Raw genomic sequence first — 6,819 nt, 5'->3', positions numbered from 1 at the left:
GGAGGTACGGTTTTTGGATTTGCTTTTATTTTTTTTAATATTTTATTTATTTATTTGACAGAGAGAGGCACAGCGAGAGAGGGAACACAAGCAGGGGGAGTGGGAGAGGGAGAAGCAGGCTTCCCGCGGAGCAGGGAGCCCGATGCGGGGCTCGATCCCAGGACCCCGGGATCATGACCTGAGCCGAGGGCAGATGCTTAACGACTGAGCCACCCGGGCGCCCCTGGATTTGCTTTTAAGCGTAGGAAAGATTTGAGTTTGGTCACAGGCAAAACAAAAAGTAGAGAAGAAAAACCAAAGATGTAGAGGAGGCAAAAAGGCAAGAGGAGGCAAAAAGGCAAAAGCAAAAAAGGATGGAGAACATCAGCCTTGGCATGTCTCAGTCAGAGGATGAATGACTCAAGTTCAGGTGGGGAAAGGGACACTAGAGAAGAGGGTTCACCAAATGACCTCAGTCCCATTCATGAGAGGTGGTGAGGTCTTTTTTTCTGGGGGTTATGAGAGAAGAGGATGGAAGTTTGAGACCCAGAAGGGTCTTTACAACTTCATAAAAGCATGTATGTATGTTAATAACAGATCTACACAGGATCTAGAAATTTAAAAATGGTTTCATTGGGATCATTGCTTAAATTTGTAACTTTTTTAAGAGAACCAAATAGAGCAAATGCTATCAAACAGGGCATCAATCATAGGATAAAAATATGGAAAAGAATGATAGAAGCAAAACTTGGTTCTAAATTGTTATTAGATTTCTCTTTCTGTTCCTTTTTTAAAAAATTAAGTTTATTTTTATTTATTTTTTAATTTTATTTATTTTGTAGTTCATGTCTTTTATTAACCTATATACAATTATTTGTCTTCCGGTTTGTTGAAGCAATAGGTCGGACAACCTTTGCCACAGTAACATCCGTAAAAGTGGCTAGCCATAAAAACTCCAGCACCACATTCATCTGAAGGGCACTCCCAACAAAGGCAACTGATTTTGCCATTCTCATCCACCTTATAGTATTTCAGGACAGCCCATTTAACCTTCTTTCGCTTATGCTTACTCTTCTTAGGAGCAGTATAAGACTTCCTTTTCTTAGCACCACCACAAAGTCTCAACACAAGATGAAGGGTGGACCCCCCCCTTTTTTATGTTATATTAATCACCATACAGTACATCATTAGTTTTTGATGTAGTGTTCCATAATTTATTGTTTGCGTATACACCCAGTGCTCCACGCAGAACGTGCCCTCCTTAATACCCATCACCAGGCTAACCCATCCCCCCAACCCCCTCCCCTCCAAAACCCTCAGTTTGTTTCTCAGAGTAAGAGTGGACCCCTTTTGAATGTTATATATAGTCAGATAAAGTACGTCCCTTTCCAGTTGTTCGCCAGCAAAGATCAGGAGGAATTCCCTCCTTATCCTGAATCTTCGCCTTTACAATTTCTGTTGTATCTGAGGGTTCAACTTCGATAGCGATGGTCTTCCCCAGTAAGGGTTTTCAAGAAAATCTGCATCTTGGTGGCAGTTCCACCTGAGGTGGAGGAAAAGGAAGAAGAGAGTCAGACCTGGGGACACAGGAGAGGGTGTCGGGTAGGCCCAAGAGCACACACTCCGGTTTGTTTTTTTAAAATTAGAGTTATACTTGTATGTGATTCTGAAGTCAAGTAGTATAGAAAGGACATCATGAAAAGCTAGGAATCACAATATGCTCTACCAGCAAGTTTAGCTCCCCAGAGGGAGAACTATTTGAAACACTCAGATCTGTGTTTTTTTCTGGCAGTTTCCTCCATACCCCTCAATAGTATATTTATATCACTGTTTCTTGATTTCTTAATTTTAGACATAAATTAATGGTTTTAAAGACATGAGGATTTAGTTTACGCTTCCCACCCTCCTTTGAGGATTATAATATCACTACTCTTGATTCCTTTATAGGCTTCCTTTACAATGTCTAGTAATATTTTTTCACCTTTCTTTTTAAGATTTATTTATTTGACACAGAGAGAGAGCAGGGGGGCGCAGAAGAAGCAGGCTCCCCGCCAAGCAGGGAGCCTGATGTGGGACTGAATCCCAGGACCCTGGGATGATGACCTGAGCCGAAGACAGACTTTACCTGACTGAGCCACCCAGGTGCCCCGACCTTTATTTCTTATATTGGCTGTCAACAGTAATTCTTGTCTCTCTGGTGGGTAAGATGACAATATTAATGCCCCATCTTTCCTTTTGACTCTCCCTCCACCCTCCGTCTTTTGTCATCTGTGTTCATTCTTACAGTTACATTGTCAAAGTTGATTACATTTACATTCTATTTTATAACTTGTTAATAGTTAGCTTTATCAGTTGATAAAGTACAATGCAGATCACATTTCCTTACATAGTATTTTGTTTTTCTTGGTGTCTTTTTTTTTAAAGATTTTATTTATTTATTTGAGAGAGAGAGACACAGCGAGAGAGAGAGACAAGCAGGGGGAGCAGGAGAGGGAGAAGCAGGCTTCCCGCTGAGCAGGGAGCCCGATGGGGGGCTCGATCCCAGGACCCTGGGATCATGACCTGAGCAGAAGGCAGACGCTTAACAACTGAGCCACCCAGGCACCCCAATTTCTTGGTGTTTTTAATTCTTCCCCCCCCCGTCCTTTTGGCCACTATCATAACCACAATTATTTTACTGTCCTTCATCATATCAAGTATTCTCTAAGTCTTCCTTTTGCTCCAGGAAATACTTCTTTGCTTCAGTCTGAACTTGTTGCTTTCTTATCCTTAGACACTGCTGTCATCTTGGGACTTAGCTGCTCTCCTGAACCGAATCCATTATATTCTAGATTCTATATATGGCAACCATTGCTTTTTGCCTTTGTCTTAGGTCAGGTTCCCTAGAAGAAATGGAAGTTCTTTATTTTTAAAAAATTTTGTGGATAGTATATGCATTATAAATATCTTTCTCCAGTCTGTAGCTTATCTTATCTTAGTTGGTGATATCTGTTGATACACTCTTAGCTGTATTTCAAAACTTAATTCAAACATACCTTTGTGAAAACTGAATGCTCACCTCCCCCACATCATGTTAATTGTTCTGTCCTCTGAGACACAATAACCATTTCCACATAACACTGTTTTAGCACTTAATCATAGTGCATTCTAATTGCCTTCAGTCAGTTATTCTCCTTTCCACAAAAAGTATTTTACTAGTTTGTTCTAGCACTTATTTAGCCCAGCCTTAGTTAAGTGCCCAATAAACATATTCCTAAAGAAATTATACCCTTGAATTTTAACCATTCCCATTAACTGCTGCTATTCCAATCTATGCTGGTCAGGGTTCTCAATCACAAATTCTTAACTGTCTCCTTTAAGCAGAAAAGGGATTTATCAAAAAATATCTGATCACTTATGAAATTGTTGGAAAAGCTAGAGAAAGTCTTGATGTAAATCTTGCAGAAACTCCAGAAACATGCTACAGCAATGACCTGATAGGCAACGTGCTGCCACTGCTGTCACCACCAAACACTGAAAGTCAGGAGTCTAACCTGGATGTAACCACTGTTGTCTCCAGAACTGGGCCACTTCTGCCACTACCTTCATTGGCAAGTGGAAGTTATGGACGGAGCCTATTTCCTCACATTTGCTCCCTCTCACATCCTAAGTCTTGTGCAGATGGATCTGATGTTGTAGACAGGTCATATGACTACATCTGAGCTGCAAGAGAGAGAGGTGTTCTGGTTTTTCTATCAGGAGGCAAGACTCCTGTAGAAATTTCCACAAAATACAGTAAAGATGACAGGGAAACAACTGGGACAGATGCCATTTTACCTTCCTAGATGCCTCTTCAGTACAACACTGCCTGGTTGTCTACCTTCATGTGTGAAAACTTCAGGAAATTCAGTTTTCCCATACTCATTTTGATTTGACATGCCTCACATGGAAAGAGCCTTAAACTGTACAGCCAGGTGCTATAGCCAAATAAGTCAGTATATTTCTGCAGTTCTAATCTTTGAGTTATTCATCCTTTCTGGCTGTTCCCTATTTTCATTTTGCTACCCTTCCAGAAGTCACTCAATTCTTGATTGTGCTTCCATTGAACCCTATAGCACAACAGGCCCGGGCAGTCCGAGGCAGGGAGTGAATATGTGGGGGGAGAGCAGACTGAAAATTTAATTAATGATCTCTTAAAATTGTATGGCACAGTCCAGTTTCCAGTACACTTTCTCATTTATCTCATTTGAATCCTTCAATAATACACATATAAAGTGCTGATTAAAAGAAGGCAGACTCAAATTCCTCACTATTGAAGAGTTTATGGATAAGCTAGGGGAGGAGGCCGGAATGACTTATGTAATAACAGTTTAGAGTTGGAGAGATCAGTATGAATTCATACTCAGCTTACTAAACATAGGTGGACACATACAGAAATAAGTCTGGATAGGTCTACATACACGGGTCAGTATACACCATGTCCTTGCTCTGTGGCTGACAGGTCCTAGAAGCAACAATACCCCAGTAACAATGAGGCTCAGACATTAGTTTCTAATACCATTCTCCAATGAAAGGAACCAGAGTTTCTCAGAAAAATGGCTAATTCTGGGACTGGAGAGGAAATATATATAAGATGAATCAGTAGCATCGTGTGCCAGGAAGTAAGGAAGTGCTTTGAAAAACAAAGCAAAAAAAAAAAAACCCACACACAATTATGGAGGTGTGTGTCAAAGGGACACAGGAACCAACTGGAAGAGCTCCCAGTGGCCAAAGCTTGAACAATTGGAGCAACAAAGTTAAATATTATCACATTATAACCCAGAGTATAAGGTAAGCATCCATGAGTCCATACTGATATAAATGATTGAACAAATAAGTGGGGAAGATGAGACAAATTGCCCATGCAAAAGAATTCCAAATTTATGTAAGTACTCTGACCTCAAGAAGGTGACGCATAACTCCCCATTCCTCAAGTGTGGGCTCTAGAGAGTGACTTCATTCAAGAGTATGGAAAGGGGTCTTTGTGTTAGTTTGCTAGGGCGGCCATAACCAAGTACCACAGACTCCGTGGCCCAAAGAACAGATGTTTATTTGTTTATTTTTTTCACAGTTCTGGAGGCTAGAAGTCCAAGATCAAAGTATTGGCAAGTGTGGTTTCTTCTGAGAAACTCGCTCTCTTAGGCTTGCAGTTGTGTGTCTCCCTGTGTCTTCACATGGTCTCTCTGCACATGTTTGCACTCTAATCTCCTCTTCTAAAGACACCAGTCATTGGATTAAGGCCCAAATGACCACATTTTAACTTCATTACCTTTTTAAGGACACTCTCAAGATACAGTTACATCCTGAGTTACTGAGGGTTAGAGCTCAGCATAAGAATTTTGAGGAGATACAATTCAGCCTGTAATAGGGAAAAGAGTAACTTTACAATGGAAACACATGGCAAACACTGCCTGAGCCAGATGATCCAGGTCAATAACAATAGTGATGTCATGTTGATAGTATGGCCCTTGATCTGATATGATGAAAATGGCACTTTACCTCATAAAAAACCCCAGTCTAATCAAGACAAATCCCAACTGAGGGATATTCTACAAAGTGCTTGACCTGCACTATTCAAAACTGTCATCAAAAACAAGAAAAGAGAAGAACTGTCAGCCAAGAAGATCCAAATGAGATGATTAAATGAAATACAGGATCCTCGAACAGAAAAGGAAATGAGGTAAAAACTAAGGAAATCTGAATAAAGTATGGACTTTAGTTAATGATAATATGTCAGCATTAGTTCATTAGTTATAACAAATGTACTATACTATACTAAAATGGTTACAGGGTATCTTAACCTGTTCAAGCTACTATAACAAAATATCATAGATTGGATGGCTTATCAACAACAGAAATTTCTCACAATTCTGGAGGCCGAGAAGCCCAAGATCAAGGTGCTGGCACATTTGGTGTCTGGTGAGAGCCCTCTTCCTCACAGATGTCTGTCTTCTCACTCTATTGTCACGTGATGGAAGGGGTGAGGGATCTCTCTGGGGTCTCTTTCATAAGAGCACTAATGCCATTCATGAGGGCTCCACCCTCATGACCTAATCACCTTCCAAAGGCCCCACCTCTAATACCATCACTTTGGGGGTTAGGATTTCAACATATGAATTAGGCAAGGGTGGGGGAGTGGGGCTGGGGTTGGGAGGGTGGCAGGGGCATAAATATTCAGTCCACTGACCAAGGTATATGTGAATGCTGTATTATCTTTGCAATTTTTTCTATAAATCTAAAACTTCTAAAATTTTAAAAGTTTATTAAAAAAAAAAAAAGAACAAAACAAAAGAAAGCTCACATGGGCTAGGTAGCTTAGTCCCGTTAGAACTAGGACTAGAATCAAGGTCATTTGAATCTAAGTCATTTCATTAGTGAGAACCTTCCACCAACTACCACATGGAAGTTCTGTGTGTCTGGTTGTTGAAGGTACAGGATGAGACTGGCTAGTAAGTACTTAAACTCAAGTAATTCGGGAAGATCAGGGCAATATAAAGCAGGTGAGTGCTATGGATATGGGCAGAAAGCATTTCATGATCCAGAACATCAACTGATGGGGGAATCAGATACCAAACAACCAGGCATAGAGATGCAGAGACCGGTCAAATAGCTGGTAGTTAGGACACAGGCAGAAGACTGGGAACAAAGGGCCAGAGATCACACAGATATTTTAGGACACACAAGATTAGAATCTAGAATTAGAGTAATAGGTACTGGAAATAAAAATAATTGTACCTTTTTGAGTTAAGGACTATACTTTTAATTCTTGCCCTAGGAGCCTTAAAGTGTGGCTATACCTAAACTCAGAGGTAGGAGGGAGCT

General features: G+C 40.5%; 1 pseudogene; it reads right to left on the bottom strand.

Moving 5' to 3' along the window:
* Positions 1-844: 844 nt before the first annotated feature.
* On the bottom strand, positions 845-1,505 carry LOC112832819 (ubiquitin-ribosomal protein eS31 fusion protein-like; annotated as a pseudogene).
* Positions 1,506-6,819: the final 5,314 nt, after the last annotated feature.

The sequence above is a fragment of the Callorhinus ursinus genome, unplaced genomic scaffold (genome assembly GCF_003265705.2).
Source record: "Callorhinus ursinus isolate GAN/ISIS: 27379988/994484 unplaced genomic scaffold, GSC_fseal_2.0 scaffold25, whole genome shotgun sequence".
Classification (NCBI taxonomy): domain Eukaryota; kingdom Metazoa; phylum Chordata; class Mammalia; order Carnivora; family Otariidae; genus Callorhinus; species Callorhinus ursinus.
This window is presented reverse-complemented; position numbering and strand designations above follow the sequence as displayed.